Below are 25,005 nucleotides of genomic sequence, written 5' to 3' on the forward strand. Positions count from 1 at the left end.
CTGAGGAATCTATGAGAGTGAACTGTTCAACGCAAGGCTGATAAAACAATGTTACCAGTGGTGGGAAGCGAGGTGTGGTTGTCGTTATTTGTCTGTCTGCTAACACCTTTGTTGTCCATGTAGAATTGCATTGATGCTTTCTAATATCTCTGTCTAGCCTGTTATATGTTATTCAGACACACAAGCTACATCACAAGCCTAAGCTACTTTAGAAAATGTTAAAGTATGAGTCCGATAGAGCAGGAAAGCATCATTACAGGTTTACATCTTGTCACAGCTGTGTATTCACTTAATGTAAGTGTAGCTTGAAGTGGAACACTGGCTCATCATTGGATTAATTTCTTCAGAATGAGGACAGCATGAGCAACGAAGTGGCATTAGTGATGCCAAACATCCCACGGAGCAGCTCCTGGGATACACAAAATGCAAAACGCTGATGTCGCAGCCATTGATTTGTGCTTCTTAATTAAAGCTGAAAACGTGGATTGCTGTGCCATTTAACTGCCAAAACTAATTAGCAAATTGTTTTTCTTGCTTGTTAGCTTTCATACAGGTAAGCAATTTATTACCATCATCTAAAATCCTAATTATTCTGAATTTCTGCCCGGAGCAAACACCTTTTTTAAAAATAAATTTCTCAGGTCTGATGTTGTAATTTTGCTCTGCTTCTGTTGATTTGGAAAATGTATTCATTTTTTTTAAATATAGATGTCTGCGATGTAAAATATCTAATTAACATGAAATGTATCAATAATAAACATGGAAATGTTAAAAAATCGTTATTGCTGTGACCTGCACATCCTTCTCTCGGCATTGTACATCAGTACTCGTAAACATTTCAAAGGCGGAGCATTGTATCCTGGACATTCCATCACATGGCTGCTCTTCCATCATATGGTATTGCCAAGCATCCCTCAGCCAAGCCAATATTTTACAACTTGCTCAGGTTATAGTCACACACTGGTTTCTTCAAAATAAAAAAAAATAATAATAACCATTCCTTTCACACTATGAGGTGTTTAGGGCTACCAAGGCAGTTTGATTTGGCTAAGGAGCATTGTCCTGGATGGGTCACCACTCTGACACAGGATACTCAAATGGCTCATTATCCTAGTAAGGTGGTACTCATTTTGCCAACCTCAGAAAGATGACAGGGTGAGTCAACCCACCTGGTGTTATTTCAATGGAATTAAGATGGGCTTAAACTCAAAAACCTGATATGGTAAGTCAGCCACCTTAACTGTTAAGCCAACAACAGGCTTGGTTTCTTCAAAAGCTAATGTGTAAACTTTAACTCAATTGAATGTTCGCAGAAAAGACAGCTGGCTTAACATCACAGATGATGGATGCCAAACTCTTTCATACAACACTTTGCCGATGTAGTGTGACAACAATGGTTCGTAGTCGCAGGGCCACCGTGACCCAGAATGGGCCATGCTGCAATGCTAAGTGTAGGGCCCCCTTCATCCAGGCCCCTTTAAATATTGTTACATTTGTGGGGGTAGATGGAGGAATCCCATAGTGAAGATAGGATTGTATAGTATAGCATGGTCCATGAACAAGTAGGAGACATCGCAATGTAATTTAAGGAGGGAAAACTGTGAGCTTAAGTTTGTTATGTGTCACCATATGGGGGGGGGGGGGGAGGTGGTGTTGTGGTAACGAGATAGGGTCTAAGGCTTGTTTCTCCCAGTATGTGATTGCCCCCTGTGATCTTTTCCTATTATATGGTTTTACATTTACAAGGCTGGCCATAAAGAACCACGTTTCACAAAAACAACAATAACCAGCAGACTTAACCCCACCTCGCAGGAAACGTAACAGACAGGCGATAGCCCCGAGATTGATGATTGGTCGGGGTGACGTCAAAGAGGAGAAGTTTCAAGAGAGAGTGAGGACAGTTGAAAGAGAACAGTTGGCCCTCGTCTCTTCTGGGCAGAACAAGAGAGCTGCCCGATTCTCGCTGTATTGATGGTGCAAATTTGTTCACATGCTGAAATAAGATACTATCAGTTGTCAGTTCAGCTGGGCCGAGAAGAAAGCAAATACTGGGCTAGCGGTCGCTCCTGCTCATCCCTTATCTGCCAGCCTCGGCAGCCGCCTTGTTGTATGATGAAGGAGAAAGGCGGCATCATTTGGTGTGTGCAGACCTGAAACTTAGAGGGAGTGGTGTGGCAATCTTGATCATGAGAAGAAACTGTATGGTGGTTTGTGGGCTACTGGCGTTGAAGACTGACCGCACGAATTCCCACATGAACGTGGCCATGGAGAACGACTTCGCGCCATTTTGGTGCATTTTCCTACACGGTGGCTATGCGGTTCGATGACACCGGTCTCCTCAAGGTCATCTCTGAATGGAAAGTTGAGTGCCGGCATAAAGGGGAAATTTTCTTTCATTTTTATCTTTCCCCTTGTCTGTTTTTGGTGACTGAGTGGAGACGTCTCAAATTAGGATTTCATTTACCTCACTTTTCATTACCCCACTCTTTGAATTACTTTCATTATCACCTTTGATTTATGTTTATTAAATTATTATTGTTGAATTTCCTTGTGTTTGTTTGTTCATTGTGGGTTCGAGAATAAACCCGTGTGCTTCCATTCTGGTAAAGCACCTTCCTTGCTTCCATCCCCTGTGATAGTACCTTCCCCTGCGCACCATAACCAATAATAATTTTGGCTGTTATGTGAGTTAAAAACCATCCGGTCATCCAGCCAGGCGAGTATTAATTGGCCTGGATATGACGGCAATTAATGAATAGACATGTAATTAATAAACACAAAAAGTATGACGTGCGCACACACACACACACACACACACACACTCACACACACACACACACACATGATAGGAATAATTATGGGCCCCTATTAGGCCTGGGCCCAAGGTAGTTACCCCACTTGCCCACTTCCCCTCTTGGCACCCCTGCATAGTCAGGCCAAGAATCAAACCCAGCTGAGATAGATGAAAGTCACAAACTATTTCTGAGTAATCCTGTCAACAAAATTATAAAAATGAAGAATTCAATAAAATCAAAAATGTAGTTTTTAATACACTGGCACTTATCTCTCTGAACAGCACCATTTCCATGCCAAATAATGATATGCATATTATATAGTCGATCTATATATTATCTCCTTATCTCTATCTTTATCTTTCTGCTGCTTTGCAGCCTAGAGCCTGAAACAAAGCTTGCCACCCTTTCCTATTATACTGTATCATGGGATAAATGTTGTGTTCCCATATCAATTCCAGCTTCCATTATACCCCCCCCCCCAATCTACCTTCTCAACAATCCTCTGGTATAAGTCCCTTCATTTAAGCTTCTGGGTCTCACTATCTGTCATGATCTTTCCTGGAAAAACCACATTTCCAACCTTGCCTCCAAAGCCAGTCGCCGACTGGGAATCCTCCGTCGTGCAAAGTCCTTCCTCAGCCCACCTGAGCTCCTCACCACATACAAAACTTTCGTCCACAGTCTGATGGAGTACTGCTCTCCCTTCTGGCTGGTGCTCCTGCCTCTCACCTTTCTCGGCTTCACGCTGTGGAAACCAAGGCATTTCGGATCATTGGTATTTCCCACGATAGGATTGTAGCTTTGCTGTGCCAATTTTCTTTCCCATTTCAATCGAGATTTACATATTCTTTGGGCCTCTCACTCTCTCACCACAGTCAGGTTGGTGGGCTTTCTGTCTTCTTCTGTCTCCTCTCTGGTATTGCCCTCCCTGCTTTGTCTGCGATATGTCCCCACCATATTTCTGCAGGGGGCTCAAGGTCCTCCAACAACCCCCTTCTGGTAAAACTACCAATAATCATGAATCACTGCTCACCTTCACTCTTTCATTCCTCTTTTTCCCCACCTTTGGCATAAACTCCCACTCTCTCTTCAATCCCACTCCTCCCTCCAGGCCTTCAAAACAGCTGTTCACCACCACCTCTTATCAATTCCCCATCCAAATCCTCGATCTTTTCTACCCTCGTTAATCCACCCCAAGCCCACCTTCTTCAAATTCCCTGCTTTCCTTCCTGAAAGTCCCTGTAGTGTCCATCTTGCATACCCCGTGTTCCCTGCCCCATCCCTCTCCCTTTCACAGATCTCCTAATCTCCCTGTTCCCCATTGTTTTGTCCTCCCCTCTTGTCTCATTTGTTCTCCCCCCCTCCCCCCTTGCTGTGCATTGTGTGTTAGCTCTCACACGAGCCTCGACATTGTATACAAAAAAAAAATCCTTCTCCACTGTTCGCTTTCATCTGGTTGTTGGTCTATCAATTGGCCATCTTCTGTTTATCCTGATTTGGTATATTATTTTCACTTCTCTTTCCTCATCAATTCTTTCAATACTGTATGTCCAAACCATTTCAATCGAGATTTACATATTCTCACACTCAATGGAGTCTGTTCATGTCGTTCTCTGATATCTTCATTTATTGTTTAAAAGTATCTAATTTCTTTAGAAAATATGGTTCTCAGCAAATGCATTCAAAAGGTATCTATTATGTTCTGTCTCTTCTCTTTTTGTAAGGGTTAATGTGGATTATCGAAATATCAAAATCAGTTCAACTATTGTATTGAATAACACCATTCTTTGCTTTTCCAATATGTTCCAATCTTTCCAACAAAAGCAACTTTCGAGTTTTATTAGCTGTCACAGCTGTTTTACAAGCTGTAATTTTTCCATCACACGTTGCAATGGACGCAATAAATTAGAAGGCATAATATAAATCAAGTTACTTGATTTATATTATGCTTTCTAATTTTATTTCAATATATAATACGAGTTCCCATTCAAGGAACTTTGATGCAGAAGGAGACCATTGGTGGCCATTGTGATGCAATAAAATCCTGGTGATTTCTTCCATCTCCGATACTAATACAATATGCATCGATTTCTATCGTAACTGCAAACAGTACTTTGTCAACAGCGAAATTCTGATCTTGCACAGTTACTTCACAGATTACTGCACCTTCAAGTCCACCCTCCACTCCCTTTTAGGTCAGATCCAAAAATATGTTAAACAATTACGGTGAGACAACATATCTAATTGTCTTACTCCTTGTGTTTTTAAACATTTGTTAAACATGCAAATTGACTGTATTTTGACAAGTTCATGCAATGTGTGGAAGGGAGATATTTCAATGTACTCAACCCCTAATATAGCATCAAAGAGCGACACATTTCTGCACAAATCAGCATTTTAAACCTTCATGCCTCTTCATTGGCTTCTACTGATAAGTACCCATTAAAGTCAGTTAAAACTTAACTGTACACTTTCTTTCTCCACTGGTTTGACTCCCATTGCTACTCATTCTCAAAAACTCACACTTGACACGTACAGCAAGCATGCCAAACCCTCCTCAGCACGAGTTAAAGGAGTCCTTCATGCTGCAGTCGACTAAAATAGGCTGGTTTGCAAGTTGTATATGGTAATAGAGCTTAAATAAACAGGATAACTTGCATCAAAGATTAAACATGATAAACTACAGTATATTTAACTAAAAATAACCTTCTTTTCATCAAAATAAAATGGGGTTAAATATTACAAATACACTCGCTGTTCATTATCGACGACTGATATTAGTATAAAAAGTATTAGTTCAATACCTGTCCTCCAGAATATGGAGATACATTGGTGAGAAAAAGTTTGTGAACTCTTTTGAATTTTCTGTATTTATGCATAAACTTGACCTAAAGTGTGATCAGATATTCATCTTAGTCCTAATAATAGATAAAGAGAACCTGATGAAACAAATAGCACACAAAAAACTACTCATTTATGTATTGAGAAAAATCATCCAACATTCAATTTCTTTGACTGAAAAAGTACGTGAACATCTCGGTTAATCAGCTCAATAAAGCGGGTAATTACAGTCAGGTGTTTCAATCAATGGTATGAGAATCAGGAGGGAGTTTGGGTGGCCCTGCCCTGTATGAAAAACAAACTTTGTTCATCACTATCAGAGTCTCGTCAATTTATGTGGACCTGAGAAAAAGAGTTGGCAATGTTCATCAGTCTGGAAAAGGCTACAAAACCATTTCTAAAGATGTTGGGCTCCACCAATCCACTGTCAGGCAGATATTGTACAAATGGAGAAAATTCAACACCATTGTTATCTTTTCCAGGAGTGGTCGTCCAATGAAAATCGCTCTCAGAGAAAGGCATACAATAATCCAGGAGGTCATAATGAACCCCAGGGTAACATGTAAGGATCTGCAGGCCTCTATTGCATTGGCTGTCAGTATGCATGAGTCCACCATCAGGAAAACACTGAACAAGAATGGTGTGCATGGAAGGACAGCAAGGAGGAACCCACTGCTCACCAAGAAGAACATTTCTGCCTGTCTCAAGTTTGCCAAAGACCACCTGGATTATCCAGAAGGCTAATGGAAGAATGTTCTGTGGACATATGAGTCGAAAGTGGAACTTTTTGGCTTAAATGAGAATCATTATTTTTGCGAAAATCAAACACTGCATTCCAACACAAGAACCTCATCCCAACCATGAATCATGGTGGTAGGAGTATCATGGTTTGGGGCTGCTTTACTACCTCAGGATCCGGATGGCTTGCCATCATTGACAGAACCATGAAATCTGGATTGTACCAGCAAATTCTGCAGGAGAATGTCAGGGCATCTGTCCATGAATTGAAGCTTAACAGAAAGTGGGTCATGCAGCAAGACAACAATCCTAAACAGATATGGAAATATACCACAGAATGACTGAAGCAGAAGAAATTTTGCATTTTGGAATGGCCAAGTCAAAGTTCAGACCTTAACCCAGTTGAAATGTTGTGGCAGAACCTGAAGTGAGCAGTTCATGCAAGAAAGCCCACAAATATTTCTGAGTTTAAGCAGTTCTGGAAGGAGGAATGGGCCAAAATTCTTCCAAGCCAATGTGCAGGACTGATAAAGAGTTACAGGAAACGTTTGGTTGAAGTTATTGCTGCTCAAGGGGGTGCCACCAGTTACTGAATGTAAACGTTCACATACAGTACTTTTTCCCACAAAGAAAGTGAATGTTGGATCATTTTACTCAATAAATAAACAAGTATATTTGTGTGTGTGTGTGTGTGTGTGTGTGTGTGTGTGTGTGTGTGTGTGTGTGTGTGTGTGTGTGTGTGTGTGTGTGTGCTATTTGTTTAATCAGGTTATCTTTATCTATTATTAGGACTAAGCTGAAGATATGATCACACTTTAGGTCAAATTTATGCAGAAATAGAGAAAATTCTAAAGGGTTCACATACTTTTCCCACCACTGCATTCATGATGCTTAATCATGTGTATGAGTGCCATTTCCCAATGTACAATAAGTTCACCCAGCCTCTCCCCCAATGTACCATGCACACACCAATCTGAACACTCTCTCCACTCCTCAATGGATATGTAATAAATAAATGATCCCATTGCAGAATAAGGCATGGGAAAACACCATGACAATACTACCAGCAAGCTCCACATGCCTTCCATGTTGTTGCTGTTTCATTTCTATTGCAGCTCCCACTGCTTCTCTCAATATTGTTGGTTCCACTGATCATACAAAAAAAAAAATCTCCCAATACATCCTTATTTCCTTGCCTTCTCATCTTGTTCTACCACCTATCTCCTGAAAACTCCTGCTTTCCCACCCCAATAACTTGCTCCTCCACTTCATCCACCCCACTGACCCGCGTCGACAATTCATTCCCCCCCCAACACACACACACACACAGACACACACACACACACACACACACACACACACACACACGCACACACACACACACGCACACACACACACACACACACACACACACACACACACACACACACATTACACCACCCTACCCCTCCTTTCACTTTCCACTCCTCCAGCTTCCCACCTCCCATCATTTCTTACAAAAAAGGTCAGCAAACAGCTGCCTGCCTCCCACTCTCCCTGATAATATGTGGTCCACGTTAATCAGACAACTCCATTACAATCTTTAGAATCTTTCTTTCTATGTTGTTGCTGTTTCATCAGCCTGGCTAATTGAACGTTTCATCCAAGATCAAACATGTGCATAACTAGCATTTCCTAAGAGATAGCTTTCTGTTTTGAAATGTAAAATTTATTTTAAATTACACAAGTTAAAGTGGGGATAGGGGATCAATCAAGGAAGCAGTTATACAGGTTTCTGTGCCAAGCAAGAAAAGTACCACTGAAGCTAAGTGAGTTTTTTTGTTTAGAGAGTCAAGGTTTGTGGAAGAGTGATAACACTGAGTTGATCAGGACGTAACAGTACAAAATAAACAAGAGAGATCAGAGTGAGTGGGGGAGAGGGGTAGAGACACTAACAGCTGTATTGATGGACAAAATAGATGGAGACTTAGACAAAACAATGGCCAATGGGTATGGAGAGGAATGAGTGGTTGGGGTGGACACGTGGGGTGGACAATATGGATACAGAAGGGAATTTTCAGGAAGTAAAAACTGGAAATTTGGAATGAGGAGGGCTTGGGGTGGGTTAATGGGGGTAGACAACGTCATCGTTTGGATGGGGAATGATCTGAGATGGTGGTGAACAGCCGTCTTAAAAACATGTTGGGAAGAGTGAGATTGAAGAAACTGAGGAAATGGGGAATAAAAGGAAGGAATGAGTGGAGGTGAGCAGTGATCCTGGATTTTGGGAGTTTCAACAGAAGGTAGTTGATAGTGCACCATGTGTGTCCTGTAGGAACCTGGAGAAGAGGGGGAGGGAGAGAGGCAAAGAACAAAAAGAGCAGAGGGTGAAAGACCAGAAAGGAAGTGGTAAGTCAGAGAGACCACCGACCTGATAGGAAAGTGATAGGCCCATAGACTCAGCTTCATCATGGGAGATTCCAATAATGTTGGAGTCCTTGGTTTCCATGGTGTCAAGCTGAGCAAAATGTGAGGCAGGGGAGTCATCCCATAGTTGAGAGCAGTACTCCATCAAGGTGCGGATGAAGGCCTTGTAGGTGGATAGGACTTCACGTGTGCCAATGAATGACTTTGCCCAGTTGGCAACTGGCTTTGGAGGTCAACGTTGAAATGTGGTTTGCCCAAGATAGTCTAGCAGATTGGTGAGATACATCAAGGAATTGTGCCTTTAATGATAGAAGAATGAAATTTGGCACTCATTTGGGGGAGGATCAGATGAATGTTTTGGGCTATGGGGTCATCTCCGATCTGTCTTGTGACTGCTGTGGCAGTCATTTTTAATGGCAGTTATCATAAAATAAAGTTCCCCACATTTTAGCCATGATATGTTTATGGTTTGGCTGAAGACTACAGCACACCAGTCTTCATATATATATATATATATATATATATTTATTTTGAAAGATGAAAATATCTTGCATGAGCTGCTGAGTTAGTTATATAGCATTTACATTTAAATTACCATGTTTTATAAATGCAAATTCCTTTTGAATGCAATAAAATCATTCCTCTAAGGCTTCATAAATTAAACACACATATAACCAAAAGGTAACAGAAAGTGAATGCACAACAATTTGGATTTTTATGCAATCAGAGTACCCGCCCTACGGGCAATATTTTTCCAAACATGCAACATGTTCTTCTGATGCATACCTTTATTTGGGCGGTGTATAGGCAACTGGCAGCTCTGTGTAGGCAAAAAAGAATACAACCCAGGTTATGTGCATGAAGCAAAAACACACCGACTGCTTATAATTCAAAACACCTTACTGCACTGGAAAACATGGGAACAGGAACACTGGACTGTAAATGGTAGAGACTTGTAATACCCTCCCCCACCTAGAGGTGGCGCTACATGATATACAGAGAAGGAAAGAAGGTAGAAAACGGAAACTTCTAACTATTCACAAGATATTCTACAAAAACCAATGCGTACCGAGGTTGTACTGACTGAGTTGAGAGGGAAGAGGCAGTTTGATGGAGCCAAGTGCCCAGAACGTCAGGTGTATGACTAGCGGAGTATGTGAAAAGATCAACAAACTATCGGATGACATTTGTATATGAGCAAGAAAACAACAGACCAGAAAAGGGATCCTTAATCCATTTAGCAACAAAGTTCCGAAAACAGGTGCAAATGATGGATAATACATAGGAAAACAAAACAGAGGAAACACAGCCCCAATGACTGCAACAAAAAAGAAGGAAAACAACAAATATAAATCAGCATTCATACTCTGACAAATGGGAGAATGACAAACGAGCAGGAATATTAAAAAAAATAGCTTGACAGGACAGAGATCGACAAGGAAGGCTGTTTGGAATGGCAAAGAAGAGGACAAATTAATTGGGATGGAGAACGAGTCATCATCAATGCCCAAGACACTGCACTAATGCCTTCAAGAAAAATGTTTGTTTTTTTTAACCAATCGGACAAATGCAGGTTTTGTGAGGAAGAAACAGAAAGTATCAGTCACCTCCTTTCGGGATGTACAAAACTCATGTCGGAACAGCTGTGCACAAAAAGACATGACAGCGTCTGTTGAGTAATCCACTGGCACATCTGTAAACATTTCAACATCCCAGAACAATCGTGGAAACAAATCGGAAACCAAATCCAATCCTTGAAAATGAAAAAGAATGCTCACGCATGACAAGATGATCCCATCAAGTGTGGGCATCGCAAACAAAGCATTGTGTCCGGATATAGTGCTCAAACACAAAGAGGAAAAAAAAAATCGGCATTGTTGATAGAAGTTGCGGTTCCCAATGACTTTCGACTAAATGCTACAGAAATCAGGAAAATGACCAAATACCAGGATCTGAAAAATGAAGTCAAGATGATTTGGAAATTGAAGAAAGCTGAAATTGTACCAGTGATAGTTGGAGCTACAGGAATGATAAAGAAAACCCTCACTGAGCACTTAAAAATCATTCCGGGGAATATCACTACAAACGGGCTACAAGAGGAGGCTGTCAGAGGTTCAGCGAAGATCCCGAAAAGAGCCCTTGGAATGAGGCTATGAGAATGAAGTTTCACAGTTTGGTTCATCCTTTACCAAAAAAAAGAAAAAAAAGAGGTGGAGATTTTGAGTTCTGGGAGAACTTCCTCCCACCTCCTGACTCAAATGGAGATAACAACCGCAGCGAGCAGTACACTGTAGAATATCCTTCACACATCGATCCTGCCCCCCTGCAATCTTTCTGGCAACCACAGCGAAGTAGTTCCTGGCAGGCATGAGAAGCCTCAGGAAGAGCTTCCCAGCCTCCATCCTCCTTTTGCATCCAATCCCATTCACCAGGGGATGGAAGCCTGTGAACAGCTACCAACATCTGCACCCAGATATGATCTGCTTTGTAGGCAGCTCTCTTCGTATGCTCCAGAAGTGCAGCCTGTGTTGGGGGAATGCCATCCATAGACCTGCCTTTCTGAGAGAACAGCTGATTCCGGGCCTCACTCACTGCCACTTCACTGTGAGCACGATCACAGAGGAGCAACAACAAATTGCTCCAGTACACCCAGGTGGTCATCAACAGTGCTGGGAGCGGCTGCCAAATGCAGAATGTTGGTAACCTCATCAAATGCCTTCCATACTTCCCATGCAGTCCTCTTATCCCTGCTGGCAAAGGAGGATACCGTGTCACACCCACTGAATCCATGTAGAAATGGTAAGGCTTTGCATTTCTCAGGCCCAAGAGCACCTCCAGTCTCATGGGCTGGGAGGTATTTTGTCCTCAGGCAAAAGCAACCCACAGCTCTGTGATTCTGAGGAGTTGAACTCCTGCTATGGCCAATACCAGGATGTCCATGCCAATTGTGCAGATCATCACCATGGAATAGCCATGGTTGGCTGCATCTAATACATGTAGGAAGATACGTGTATCGGCCTCCTCTTGAGTACAGGGAGCAAGGCCAGTGAAGTCCCGAGGCTGAGTACAGAGTATATCTTTGTGGTCTGTGACAATGACCTGCTGATTAGTCTCAATGGTTGCCACTTTTTTGCTGTGATACAATATCAGCATATGAGATTAGGAAAAATCTTGCAACCTTTCCTGAAAGAAACCTGTGAAGAAATAAGCAAGATGTGTAAAGAACATAGCATGTAGTTCGATTTGTTAGCATTCGCTTGCAGCCATTTTGGGAAATGCAATTATGAATTTTGGAAAATGACTGCCATGGCTCTCAGGGGACAAATCTGCAATGATCCCAAAGCTTTAAATACTCATTGGGGCATGCTCCAATGGTGTGCCAATTTCCATGCTTCTATCATCAGACACAATTCTCACACCAGCATGTCAGACAAAGAAAGATCATGGGTGATGGTGAGACCCAGGAATTTAAGTGACTGAACTTCCTCAAGAGGATTATTAAGAAAGTAGGTGGGCGGTTTGTCAGATGGTCCTTTCGGATAGAGAGATAGTGAGAGTGTGAGATTTGCCAGGATTGAAAGACATATTCCAAGTGTGTGACCAACTTGTGATTTTTTTTGAGGGTCTCAAGAGAGGGAAGAGGCTGCAGTCTGACTATCTGAAGGATGAGGGATATCACAGCAGAGGGTAGAGTCATGAGCCAAGAGATAGAGGGGATTTTCCATAGTCAGAGAGATTCTTTATGAATTTCTGGAATAGGACTGGGCCCAGAACACTGCTTTGTGGCACTCCAGCCTTGACAGGGAGAGAAGATGAAAGGATTCCATTGAGAGCCACACATTGGCGATGAGAGAAGTTAGTAAGCCATGTGCGGATTTGGTCTTGAATGCCATAGGTAGAGAGTTTGGAGGGTATGGACGGATGCCAGAATGTGTCAGAATCACGAGGTATGTCCAGAGAGAAAGCCCTGATCTGATGTCTGTCATTGAGGGTCTCCATCCATTGTTGGGTGAGTATAAGCAGAATTCCCAAGGTCGCAGCTCTTCCGAATCCAAATTCGTCATCTGAGATGAGACTGATGGATAAAATGAAGGATTTCACATCAACTGCAATGATGGATGCCATGATATTAGAAGTAAGCTCAGAGGTCTATAGTTAAGGGACTCAATTTTTGCACCTATTTAAATAATGCAGTGATATTGGTTGACTTAAAAGTCGATGGAAGATGACCTCGGGCAAATAACAGGGTGAAAAGGGCAGAAATTGGATGCGCAAGAGCAGCAGAGCAGGTTTTTAGGACATTTGAGATGATGCTATCTCATCCAGAAGCAGAGTCATGGTCGAGGGTTGAAATAAACTTCTCCAATTTCTTAGGTGCAAAAGACACAGAGTCCAGGAACAGTTGCGAATGACAGGGAAGGGTGGGTACTGAGAGTGAGGAGTTGGGGACACGAGATTTGCAAGCAAACACAGAATTGAGGCATTTGGCTTTCTCATGATCGGAGTTGGCTGTGCTGTCATATGAAGAGAGGGAAGGGATGTAAAGGGAACATTCAACACACAGACTTAACAAGGCACCACCCAGTTTTAGAGGAGAGAGGCAAGTTTGGAAGTTCCTTCTTGAGTTTGGACAGATGTTGTCTTCTGACTCTCCTAAGAATGGACTGTGCTTGTTGCAGGCTTTTTGGAATGCACTGAGATTGCCTTCAGTCAGATTTGTATTCCAGGAAGACAAGGCATGTTGTTTCAGAGGAATTGCTTCACCACAGGATTCAGTGTACTATGGGCAGGAAGAAGGGTAGGATAATTGAAGATAATATGGGATGAATCTGTGCATAAGAGAGAGCAGGTTTCTGTGGAAGAATTTCCAGTAGATATGGGATACCAGTCCAAAAGAGAGATAGCTGCTTCTAGCCCCTGCCAATCTGCCTGAGTGAACTGTCAGAATCCCCAGCACTGAAGCAGCTCTCCAAGAATAACCAGACAGATGTTGACTCTCAGAAGCATATAATCAGATGAACCGCATGGAGCAGAGGAAGAGTAGGAGACATTTATGAGAAAGTTAGTCATGACCAAGTCCAGAAGAGAGGATTTGCCATTGGGAGAAATCTGGGTTGGAAAGTTCACAGATTGAGTCAGTCCCATGGAGTCACAGAAGATCTTTGCTGAAGTGCCATGGCTGGTGAGAGAGGTTCCAACACCCAGCCAATTTGCATGTTGACAATTGAAATTGCCACATATGAGGAAGAGAGAGTTGGTATGAGTGGTTAAGAGTTTGTCCATGTTGTCTGAGAGAGATGTAGATGGAGTCATCACTGCTAGGAGGATGGTACAACACACAGATTACCAAGAAGTGGGAGCAGAGGCAAAGTCACAGCCTGCAGTACCCCTGGGGGGTTTGGAGGTGGAAGATCAGTGCAAGGGCAGTGAGAAATTGAGTTCTTAATGTAAAGTGCAACTCCACTGTCGGCACTTGGTTCAAGCCTATCAAATTCAGTTAAACAGATGATGTCTGGTTTATTAGCAGTGGCCTGGATTGAGAGATCTGTCCGGTTGGGGTGAAGACCTCAGATATTTGAGGTGCATGCAGTTAGGGATGGGGGGAGGAGGCATTGGGTCATTTCAAACTATTGGTCTTCAAATTATCATTTATTTGCTATAGTGCAGTGATTGCAAAATGGAATTGTCTTCAGTAGGTTGCTGTATTAGCACAACATATTGATTTCATAACACTTCACAGATAAATTCGATAGACATGCTCATCTTTTCAAGAACGATGACTGAAAATAAAATTATGATTTTCAATCATGCAAATAACTGTGGATGGGAGCACAATGAAAATTAAAAAAAAAATTACACAGCAATATTGCTAAATACCTATATGAATGGATTGTCAATGAACAGGAGTTTGAAATGTAACTAATGAAAAAATAGTTCATTTGATTGATAGCATTTACACGAAGTTCAATGTGATTGTTTTTGAGTATGCTCATCATCTGTTATGTAGCAACTCATGACAGAGAGCAAATAAAGATTGTGAAACAGCACAAGGTTGTTTCCAGCAGAATATTGCAATTATTATAAATATTCAATCTCATGACATCTCAACAAACAGCAAATCAGACCCAGAAACACAGAGCCACATGCTTGAGTGAGGAGCCATCCAATTTCAGGTGAACGTCTATCTGGGTCAACTAGACAGTGATTGAATCAGTTTGGCCCTGCTTTTGGAGGAGAGTCACTGTCACAATGATTTAAGTTGTGGGGAAATGTCAGTTGAACTGCACCACCACGATAAACAGATTAGACCGAACTTTTTATTTACTCTTGTTGTTTGCAAAGATCATGTTACGGTACATCAAATGCATTCAAGCCCACTATTATCTTTAAAATCTTGTCGACATAAGGAACCTTATGCTTCATGCCGATATAAACGTCTCACTTCAATAAAGAACTAGAGGGGGAGCACTCGGTAGAGTGCAAAACTTCCGCCACCAATACTGCTGGGTCACTTAAGTGAACCTGATATCCTATTCATTGTAGGTCCAAACGGATCAGACTCTACTGAACCACGATTGAATAAACTAAACTAGATTGATGCGCATGTAGAAATGGCAAAAAAATAAAATCGAAATTTTTTTGAAAAAAAAGTTGCAAAATTTTTTTTTTTTTCTCTAACAAAATTTTTTTTTGGGGTGGGGTTGGAAGTCACTTAAAACATGTAGAAATGCAAAAAAAAATTCAAATATTTTTCAAATAAAATGAATTTCTTTTGAAAAAAAGTTGCAATTTTTTTTTTTTCTCTAACAATTTTTTTTTTTTGGTTGGAAATCACTTAAAACATGTAGAAATGCAAAAACAAAAATTCAAAATTTTTTTTAAATGGCCGCCATAGCGGCCATATTGGACTTTGGACCAGGTCCAAAATCTAATGGCATGATCCTTGGACCATACCTAATCTCCCCACCAAGTTTCCTCGAAATCCGTCCAGGATTTTTTCCGTAATACTGTTCACAAACAAACAAACAAACAGACAGGGGTGAAAACAGTAACCTCCGTCCATCTTCGATGGCGGAGGTTAATTATTGTTTGTAAACTGCACCGACTTGGAGAGTGATTCAAGCCTTGTGCAATGTAACCAGCCCAAAATGCAGAGGTTTCTTTAAAATCTGCAAGGCACAAATCTAGCTCTTTCTACATGTGTGCCCATGTTGCATTCATAAATTATTGTTCGCCATATGGGGGTTAATCACACTTGTTTACTGACTTACATGCTGTGACTAATATTACAGCAACATAGCCTGGAACATGCAGCCTGTTTTGCGGGTACTGAATAGTGTATATGAATGAATATGAAATGTGATTTGTTATCATTGAGGAAAAGGAGAATTTAGGAACATCGATTTGATTATTCTATGAGTACATAAGCTATGTACTTTTACCTTTGTACAATCATAAATCAACTAAACAATAACTTGTTAACCACCTCTCACCTCCACAAACAGTAAACACTGCTGTCTTGGAAAATTAAGAAAGTGAAAAGTGGAACATGCCTATATAGATCACTGCTAGTCCACTTAAGACCCTCAACCATTAATGCATTTTATACAATTTATGTAACCAAAATGCAAAGTATGTTTCGTTTCTTATGAGATAGTCAAAATGAGCTGGGCATGTGGTTGCAGAAGAGAGGAGACAGACAATGTATGCAAAAGTAATTTCCTTTCTTCCCTTTGCTTTTCTTGGGCAGTAGCACGGCCTGGATGTTCGGCAGGAAACCAACAAGCACGAATGTCGTGCTGGCCAACACTTTGTTTAACTCCTTGACATATCTGATCGTGAGATACAAATATTGGAGCACAGCTATCACATATTATAAAGCATTCGAACTCTCAGTGTTGCACTTACAATAGAGAACCTTTTTATGTATTCAAACAGCCTCTTGGTACATCACTTCATCTTCAGATGTTTTTTTCTCCTGCCTCAATCGCAGTTGTTTTTATCAACACAGACTGTTGGTGGTTCACGGTATGCTGGAAATATTTTTCAAGTTCATGCGATTTACAAAAATACATCTGAATGTAACTATATAAAGGTTATTTATTGGAATATTAGAACATGAAATATTATATAAAAGCCTGGAATCATAGCAACATGATAGAAGAGGCATTCAAAATTATCATTGAACAACATACTCATAAGTCTTCCAAGATGTTCTGGTGGCTTTTTCTTTTTCAATTTATGTGTAGATATAATTCCTCGTGATATATTTTTTCTTACTTAAGATATTCGAATACTTATACAATGAAAAATAATGATGTTGTTCCATTTTGGATTACTGTTGCATTGTCTTGGATTATGCTATTCATAGAACATGTTGAATGTCCCAAGTCTTTGCTCTGATGGGAATGCCAAATGGAACATTTTACATTTTGACTGAACTTGGAGTGGAATTTGGGGCATTGACATCTATATTTATAATTTATGTGAAGGATTTTTTTTTTTAATAATTTTTTTTACTATATTTATAATTTATGTGAAGGATGTGGATAGTGGGGTTAAGAGTAGGCTTTCCAAATGTGAAGAGGGCATGAAGATTGGAAGTACATTTAACGTAGATAGCAAAGAGAAGGGAGTCATTCGATTGTGGAAAGCCGAAATACTTTCATAGATTGGACAAAAGATTGGCAGATGCAGTTTAACATGAGGAAATATAAACTATGAGGTATGGGCAAAATAATGGAAACAGAAACGACATAATACAATGGGTAGTCTTGATGTGTGACACGGGAGATGGATGTGGGGGTTGTGGTAGACATGGGGGTTAAGCATGACACAGCACAGTGCCAAGCAGCTATATTGTAGGTAAGACAAATGGGATTTTAGGTTGTATTCACAGAAAGATAAATTATAAATTAAAAGAGGTAGTGTGAACGCTGTACAGGAATTTAGTGAGGCCTTACCTGAAATATTGCATCCATTTTTGGTTGAAAGAATCTGAAAAAATACATAAATACAAAAAATAAGTTTCAACATAGAGCTACCAAGTTGTTTCCAGGGATAGATAGACTAAGTTATGAGCAGCAACTCAAAGCGACAGGATTTTTTTGTCCCCCAGCCCTCCATCAAGATCGGAGATGGAGGACATTAAAATAAACTCCATCTGACATATGAACCGATCATGTGTCCATGTACTTTGTGTACGCAATATTTCAGGAACTGTTGAACATTTAGCTTTCATATCGCAGATATCTATTCCTCATGACATTATGTCAACCTGATGAGGTCATGGCGGTGATTGGCTGAATTATTTTGCCATGGTAACCATCTTAATAACTCGGCTTGTGTTAGCAATATTTGAAAAACCATTCAAGATTTAACTTTCATGTTACACCAATGTATTTAATTCCTCATTCCACCCAAAAGGCGGTGGACCTAGAGAATAAGCTCCTTGTTACATTCAAAGCAAGGCGGTTATGAGGAAAACTGATATAGATGGTTGATGATAGAAAGGTATTAATAGACTGAACAAAAACAGGATACACATATACATATATAGTTTTTTTTTAACCAAGATGGAGAATGATACAACCAGATGGCATAGTTGGAGAGTGAAAAAATAAAGGTGAGAAAAGAATAAAGGTAGTAATATTTTATACAGAGTTGTTAATATATGGAGTGGCCTTCCTGGGACTGTAGTTGGAGCAGGGACAGTGAATAGATTTAATGTGGATTTGGATAAGTGCTTAGAAGCAATGGGAATAAAGGAGTGGGGATATTGGCAAGAATAGTAGGTAGCTTAAGATTAACCAAGTGTGATTGAGTTGTGATATCCATAAGTTTAAGATGTCCGATTGCTTTGCATGTCTCTCTTGTCACGTGGGAATGCATACTTTTTGTGTATAGGAATAATTAGGCGTTCACGGAAAGTGTTGTATCAATGGGTTGTCAGTAATGTGGCGATGAAATATGCTTTATGGGCTGGGAGGCTTCCTCTTTTCTCTTGGTTTTATTGTGTAACCTCTCCTTCATACTCCAATTGGTTTGTATTCACAGGGTACACTCTGCTCCATCTGACTCCCACACTCCTTGATGTCTTTGCCTTGAGAGCTGAAAACTTTCCACATGATATAATGAAGAAACTTCTTCCTGTTCTTCATCTTCCTCTTCTCGAAAATCAATGTAAAACTCTTGCTCAACCGAACAAAAAAAAACTGCTGAAGGTGATTCCAACACGAGGAAGTTACTTTGTCTCTGGCCTATTGCACGCAACACAAAATTTCAAACAGATAAAATTATTTGATCTTTAAGGCCTTGGTTTCCATGGCGTCAAGCTGAGCAAGGTGTGAGGCAGGGACGCCAGCCCGGAGGGGGGAGCAATACTCAATGAAGCTGTGGATGAAGTCCGTGTAGGTGGAAATGTATTGATACAAATATTTTATTGATAAAAATATTAATTATATTGAATTAGCAATAAAAGTAAAAAATTATTGAAAATTCATGACATTTCAGTCATCAAAGTATGTTTAAAAAAATGCAAATTGGGAACATTTTTCAGAGTTTTATGAAGCTCAGTAAATGGCGAAAACAATTTGGAGCAATCAAATGAGCCATGAAAATATCATTAAAAATCCTTGCTTGAGAATTGATGTGCAAGTTAAAATGAAATGTGTAGGCATGTTTAACAAACGACAAAGAGAAAGGAATCAATGAACTGAAATGCATGTTTGGTCATCCAGAAGTTTATAGGAATTGACGAAAGTCAAATTTTCCTTACTTATATAATTGTGAATTTGCAGTCATCACTGTATCCACAACGATTACATATATATATATATATATATATATATATATATATATATATATATATATATATATATATATATATATATATATATATATATATATATATTGTTGTGGTTGATGAAATTCGCAAACCACCATTCAGGTCCCTTAGGTGAGATATCTCTGTAAGTATATGTGTAGTTAGGCCCAAACCCGTTGTTTAGAGGGAATAAATGTCATTCAGTCGGGCTGCGACCCCTTTAGATAGCCGTTTTTCTTTTACTATCTTTATTTTGGACCAGCCGCCATTACTACCACCACCAACCACGTCTCAACAGCCATCACACAACAACCACCAACCGCAACGCCGCTTCACAACAACAGCCACGACCTTTACCGTCACAACTCGCCCTCGCAACCATCGCATCACCGTCATTCCCACGCCGCTTGTGGGCACCGATACTGGACTCGTGCAGGGCGCGCACCGAGCAGGGGTGCAAAAGCGCCGGCCTTTCCGAAGAAAACGGATCAAAAACGACTCACGCCCACTTCTGTTCCGTCCTATCAGTGAGCGTGGGGCGATTTGGCCCCGCCTCCAGGTGCGTTGGAGTAATATCGCTATATGCAAATTCATGGATCAAAAAGCATTCACGCCCACTTTTCCTCGGTCCAATGGGGAGCCAGTTAGAGGTGAAGGGTCGGAGGTAAAGGGTCGAAGGTGAAGGAGCGAGGCCACGGGGCATACAAGGGGCTGCGTTCGTCAGTCAAGGCAGTGAAGAGTTCGGAGGGGAGAGAGTGAAGAGTTCGGAGCCAGTGAAGAGTTGGGACGAGTCAAGAGAGGAGACGGAGATGGCGGTTGGACGGAGCTGTGGAGAGGTGGCGGCGGCGAAGGCGGTCGAGGGGGTGCTCGTGTCGGAGTCGGGGAGCTGCGGAGGGAGAGGCCGGCGGCGCGACCGAGGTCGTGGTGGAGACGCTCGTCGCGGGACCCGAGACAGGGAGATATCCTCCTTCCCCCGAGCATCAACAACCCCCTCCCGTTTCCCCCCGCGCTGAGATAGTGCGAGAAGGGGGCCCCGTTCCCACCCCATACCAGGCAGTCCCAGCGAGGCCCGCGGAGTCGGGGCGCCAGCGCCATTTTGCGGCTCATCACCAGACGGGTAGGCCCGACGCGGTCTCGGCCCCAGGCCCGCCTACCCACCTCATCCTTGAGGGTGGTCCTTTTCTTTTACTTTGAGTGTATGTGTTGTCGGCGCCGTCTGTGAAGTAAAACTGTATAAGTGTTGCCGTGTGCTCGGTAGTCGGTTAGATCTGCATTGTTGCATTTGCTTTTTGTGTATTATTGTGCTTCTTCTTCTTTTACATTTGCTTTTGGTGTAATTGTATATGTGTGCTTTCCGTTCATCGCGAAATAAATGTGCTTTATGTTGAACTGTTTTCCCGTTTCGCTTCGTCTTTTCCTCTATTGAATCTCCATCTTACTTCACGTAAAGGGTTGGTCGTGGGCTAAAACGCCCGATAATTAATCGAACCGTCCAGGTTGACGATAACACCGCTCGGTTATCCTGATAGTACGGAACGGGTCGCTTAAAGTGGCCCGTGTCCGAAGTCGACCTGCGGCGAGGTGCGGTCGCCCGGTCTACCCTCCGTGTGGGTACTTAGGTAGGTCGAATTTGGCGAGCAACCCTATCCCACGCGGGGGCCGATTGGCACGATCGTGGTGAGGCCGAAAGGCCCACCCGTGACTAGTTCCCGGCGTTAGTCCGAGAGGGTCACGACGGGATTGTCCGTCCGGTGGGCGACGTGCCGCGATTCGAGTTACGTGGCCGCTCGCACGCCGGCGGGCGCGAATCTGCAACAATATATATATATATATATATATATATATATATATATATATATATATATATATATATATATATATATATATATATATATATCTTCGATCGATAACAATAATAAATGTCAGTATGTGTCAGTCAGTGTGTCAGTTAGTCAGTGTGTGTGTCTCCTCCATAACTCCAAAACCATGAAACCTAATGTCCTTAAACTTTGCATTTATACGAACTGAACTCCATGGGGGTGCTGAATGAAAATTGGGTGTTTGGGTTAATTTAAACACCCCCTTTGAAGATAATTAATGGCCTTATTTAATTATCCTTTATCAAGGTCGTCATGCTCTTCCTCGCTGGCATCTTAATTCCCCATTTTTTTGGCCAATGCCTTGACTTGGAACAGGCTGCAACAATTTTTTTTATGATAAAATGCTCAAAAATATTTTTTCGCTTTCCTCACTCATATCATCGAATGCCTCATCTTCATAGATTCAAAATGCTTATAAACACAGAGACACCAGTGTCCCTGGCTTTATTTCATTTCCGCACATGCCTTAACCTCGAGAATCCTTTCACCTGAGTCGAATATCAAAATTTTAAATGCAGAATTGACCTAAGCAGCAGTTCCAAGTGCCAAAAAAAAGTCAATTTTCTAATTCGGACATCTCTTGACATTCCAGGCATCTCTGAGTGGTGTGTTATAACCGATCGCTAACTGATCGCTAGCCAAGCAGGCCATTCCTTTCTACCATTTCATTGGAGTGCTTAATTGAGTGCTTCTTAAGCTACTTAGCAAGCGCTCTACATCTGCTTGGTTGTTTGTTTTAAAGCCATGTCAATACACTGCAAAAGTACCCATACTGTCAATTTAAACACATCTCACATCGACAGACTGTGTTGGGTCTGCGGTGCCACGCAGTGCCTCAGGTAGTGCCTCGCCCAATGAAAATGTTGTGCAATTTAATTTTTAGATGACATTGCTCTGTTTAACATTTTTGTGTGATCTGTTTCCATGATCTGTCAATTTGACATAGATATATAGTTTTTTTCCAGTCTCGGCCACAAAAATATATAATCCAGTCTTGGCCACAAAACATTGACAGGTGTCCCAGGACAGTTGGTTGTGGAAACGGCAGCGCGGCGTCTCGGCATCAAGCATCTCATCTCGGATCACCCTTTCTCATCTTGCATCACATCACCCTTTTGGAAATTTTGACCAGCTGTCAATTTGACATAGATAAATATAAAAAATAAAGTTTTGGAGTTCCGACCTCGTGTTTGGAGTTCTGCCATGTTGTTTTGAGCTGTGAAAAAGCATAGACTGACATTTTGTGTTCTCTGTGGCTTGGTATATATTTTGAATTGAATTTCGCTAATTTTTCACTTGAATTCCACATTGAAAGAACTATATTTAAAGGTAAAGCTTTGTGGTTCTCTTTTCCATGTAATTTGTCAGTGTATAAATTTGGTCAAGTTCTGTATAAAGTGTAACACTTTATACAGACCTTGGAACAGGCCACGATTGCCACACAGGTGTGGAGGCTACTCACCCTGTGCTTTAATGAGCTTAGTGGGAGACCAACCATTACCTTTAAATGGGGGCAAAAAACCAAATTTAACTGACGCTTTAATGGAGTCAGGTATGCCTGGAACGTATGAAATCAATAATTACTGTTCGGGTAACACATTACTTTGGTACGGCCGAGATGGGGGTCCAGACAAACAGTAAGTTTTAACTTCAAACCTCAGCAGTGTTCAAGCAATTGAGTTTTCCATTGTCCTCGTGACTGTTTCTGAAGCAATTGGTTATTTTATACGAATCAGGTGTGCTTTACAAAGATTACGTGATTTCTATTGTGAGTTTCAAAGCAAAATAAATTTGACAACACCCGATTTCCGAGCAGTTTGCAATATTAACGTGTGTTACAATTAAAGAGCCAATTTTTTTCTACTCGTCACATGACAATTGGCAGCTGTTTATAAAGAATAATGTTTATTCACATCTCCCTAAAACATCTATAATGCAACGTTGTTTTTTTAATTTGTTTCTTGAAATTCCTCCAAAACAAGGGTGAAAGCTCCTCAAGGTTTTTAGGTTGCATACAGTACGTACTGTAGTTGGTAATCACACCGACTCCACTCAGCCATTGGCCAAAATAATGCCGATATTGGCCAAGCACTAATAGTGTGTGTGTGTGTGTGTGTGTGTGTGTGTGTGTGTGTGTGTGTGTGTGTGTGTGTGTGTGTGTGTGTGTGTGTGTGTGTGTGTGTGTGTGTGTGTGTGTGTGTGTGTGTGCACGCCTCCTCCATAACTGGAAAATAATTGCATGAGTGAAAATTGGGCATTTGTGTTAATTAAAACACCCATTTTGAGGATAATTAACAGCATTATTTAATTACATCCTTTTTGAGGCGCATCCTTGGCCACCTCACTCTTTGGGATCTTAAGGTGTATCCAAAGTAACTTCGCTGGGGTCTGAAGCTGCCACGTTTTTTTGGACTGCTCAACCATGCCCTCACTTGGAACAGGCCACAACGATTTCTTAACGATAAAGTTTTTTTTTCATTTTCATCACTCATATTATTGAATGCCTGTTCATCATAGCTATGAACCACTGTATACATCACTTTATTAAGTGCTATATTTTTCAAATTAGGAGCTTGAAGTGATTTTAAGCATTATATGATACGATTTTCCATGATCTCCTCTCACGGAATAATTAAAGTATATCATCCAAATATTCTTTCGGTTTTGAGGATTGGATATCGTCTGAACTAAATTAGTGTTGAAATCTGTTGTGAAATCTGATCATTAACAAGCTCAAATGAGCTAAGATCTCGTCCTCTTAATGATGACGTCATAAAACGAATATGACATCATTGTGATGTATCAGGTTTGCGATAAATTATCTGTGCTAATGCCCGGCTTGATTCCCGCAAACAAAATTCAAACAGCTTGCCTATTTTCAGAGATAATGGTAAAGGCAATTTCCATTAGCGGCGATATTATGAGGTCAACTTTTTTTCTAGGAAGAATTTCCAAAATCGGAGATAGTTACTGCCTGCGCGTGGGCTTTCTGCATATACATGGCAAGTTTCACGAAGATCCGATGAAAACTCTGGGTTGTGAAACAAAAAATGTCCAAAAATAGGAATGACGTCATAAAAATTTGATATGACGTCATAGTGATGTATCATATGTGCGGTAATTCATCTCTGCTAATGCCCTGTTCAATTCCTGCAAACAGAATTCAAAAAACTTGCCGAGTTTCGGGCACAATTTTTTAGGTAATTTCCATTAGCGGAGATATTTTGACGTCATAACTTTTTTCTACGAGGAATTTTCAAAATCGGAGATGGTTGCTGTCTGCGCAGGGTAATTTTACATATATATGCCAAGTTTCAGGAGGTTTCGATGAAAACTGTAGGCTGTGAAACAAAAAATGCCAAAATATAGGAATGACGTCATACAAATTGATATGACGTCATAGTGTATCATATGTGTGGTAATTCATCTCTGCTAATGCCCTGTTCGATTCCTGCAAACAGAATTCAAAAAACTTGCCTAGTTTCGGAGATAATTTTTCCGGCGATTTCCATTAGCAGAG

The 25,005-nt window shown here is 41.1% G+C and overlaps 1 long non-coding RNA gene across 1 annotated transcript; it reads right to left on the reverse strand.

Moving 5' to 3' along the window:
* Positions 1 to 206: 206 nt before the first annotated feature.
* LOC147034536 (uncharacterized) lies at positions 207 to 17,778 on the reverse strand. The gene is made up of 3 exons (XR_015060052.1): positions 17,744 to 17,778; positions 9,567 to 9,600; positions 207 to 409 (listed from the first exon to the last, which is right to left on the reverse strand). It is a non-coding gene; the product is annotated as an uncharacterized LOC147034536 (long non-coding RNA).
* Positions 17,779 to 25,005: the final 7,227 nt, after the last annotated feature.

The sequence above is a fragment of the Eptatretus burgeri genome, chromosome 1, assembly GCF_056783735.1.
Source record: "Eptatretus burgeri isolate ZD-2024b chromosome 1, Ebu_testis_v1, whole genome shotgun sequence".
Classification (NCBI taxonomy): Eukaryota; Metazoa; Chordata; class Myxini; order Myxiniformes; family Myxinidae; genus Eptatretus; species Eptatretus burgeri.